This window comes from Chrysochloris asiatica, unplaced genomic scaffold (genome assembly GCF_000296735.1).
Source record: "Chrysochloris asiatica unplaced genomic scaffold, ChrAsi1.0 scaffold00096, whole genome shotgun sequence".
Classification (NCBI taxonomy): Eukaryota; Metazoa; Chordata; class Mammalia; order Afrosoricida; family Chrysochloridae; genus Chrysochloris; species Chrysochloris asiatica.
This window is the reverse complement of record NW_006408614.1, coordinates 7,312,196-7,314,489: the sequence shown is the minus strand read 5'-3', so window position 1 is coordinate 7,314,489 and position 2,294 is coordinate 7,312,196.

The following is a 2,294-nucleotide window of genomic DNA, read 5'->3' as shown; positions in this document are numbered from 1 at the left end:
GCCCAGGATCGGACATTGTTTCGTTCTGCTGTACATAGGGTCGCTGTGAGTCGGTTCCAACTCGATGGCACCTGACAACAACAACAACATTCCAAGTCTAATTCTATTTCTGCCTTAATGTCCCCACTTTGAAGCAATTTATGTATCTTACTGAAGTGTCTTCAGATCTAGTGGTGAGTCACATGTTGCTGTGATGCTGGAAGCTATGCCAATGATATTTCATACACCAGCAGAGTCACTCACAGTGGATGTGTTTCAGCAGCGATTCCAGACTAAGAGAGACTAGGAAGAAAGGCCTGGAGATTGACTTACAAAAACTGGCCACCGAAAACCCTGCGGATCACAACAGAACACTGTCCGACTCACTTTCTTGGGATCACTCACTGGAGGAGGATGTAGTGTTTGGTAAAGTAGAGAGACAGAAGGACAGGGAGAGCCCCAGTGAGGTGACTCGACACAAAAGCTGCAACAAGGGACTCAGATGTGAAGATGATGTGGAGCTGACCGTGTTTCCTTCTGCTGTCCTGGGGGTCACCGGGGATCAGCAGGGAGCAGAATTTTGCTGAGCTCTTTGGTGAGGACCCAGCACCCAGGCTCTACAAATTGTAAAGTGGATTCTGTCTGTGTCTAGAGACTCGGGGCCGAGTCCTGTTCTTTGCAGAAAGACAACCGTATCCTGCAGATACAACAGGAACTCTACCAGTGATCTGGATGGAGACCCGCCTTCCCCACCACTTACATTAACAGTCAGCACGTTGAAGTCATATTTTATTGGCACATGCTTGCTTCTTATTTGAGGAGTGCAGAGGTGCAATGTTTAAGCGTTTAGTGGTTCAAACCCATTCAGCACCACTTTCTGAAGGAAAGATGGGCCAGTCTGCATCCATAAAGATTTACAGCCTTGGGAACACTATGGACCAGTTCTAGTCTGTCCTATAGGGTCACTGTGAGTCAAAAATAGACTCAAAGCAGTGGATTTTTATGTGTGCATGTGTGGGGATGGTTTTTGCTTCTTATTCAGAACTATGGTCTCCTTCAGAGCCAGGAATAAATAGATCCTTTTCTTTCATTTTCCCATTACTGAAATTAGGTGCTAATGGAGTCTTTATTGAATTAAAATGGCAAGCCTAAATGAGATATCCATTCCTTAGTAAGGGAGCTTACTATCTTGGGGTCCTTTCTCTTTGGAAAGGAGCCCTGGTGTGCTGTGGGATAAGCAGTGGACCATATGGTTGCAAGTTCAAACCTACCAGGCACTCCTCTGGAGAAAAATGAGGATTTCTGTTCCTGTAAAGATTTACAGCTTCTGAAACCCATACAGGGTCATTATGAGTTGGAAGTGACTCCACGGTAGTGATTCTCCTTTAAAGTTTCATTGGCGAACCACCCCAGGACCATCCACGCACACCGTGAGTCTGTGTTTGCTTCATCTCCTCGCATGGCTGTACCTCTCCTTCGGAAGCTTTTCTTCCTGGGAAAACAGCTCCAATTTGTTCTGGAGAGGGGGTGTGGCAGTTGGGTGGAGCAGGGGGAGGTAGGGGATGTTGGAACCTCTTGGAAACAGGATGCACTCAAGGAATTGAAGGGTAAGGGTGGTGGCTGCGCCTTCCCATTCAATTACATGACTAACTCAGCTATTAGCAAAATGGAGCTTCAGAGCCTTGACCAGCTGTGATGAGAGTTAGGGCGGTGAACATCTGACCCCCAAGGCAGACACAGCTGGGTGTGACAGCCCTGTCCTGCCTGGGCCACACCATGGTGGGGTGGCGGGTGGGGACAGTCAGGATGGCGGGTGGGCCGCTGACTTCTTCCCTTGTAGCTTGACAGTTGACCTTGGCAGCTCCCAGGGTTTGATGATTCAGCAGCAGTAACTAATAACAATAGTGGTTCATTCATACTTCATAGAGAAAGGGGCCCTGATAGTGCAGGGGTTATGCATTTGATTGCAAACCGCAAGGTCTGTGGTTCAAACTCCACAGCAGCTCTGCAGGAGGAATTTGTCTGTTCCCATAGAGATTTCCCACAGGAACAGTTCTAGCATGTGGATCAGGAACCCTGGAGATGAAATAGGTTATGTACGAATCTCCCAGCCACTCTGAGGGAGAGATGAGGCCTTCTGTTCCCCTAAAAATGTACAGGTTTGGAAACCCTACATGGCGTGGCTATAAGTCAGAGCCGACTCCACGGCCCACACCCTCTATCACCACTCTATCCTCAATGTGAGTCAGAATCGATCTGATGGCTGTGTTTCATAGAGAACATAGGTTCATAGAGAAGATTCTGGAAGGGTATAT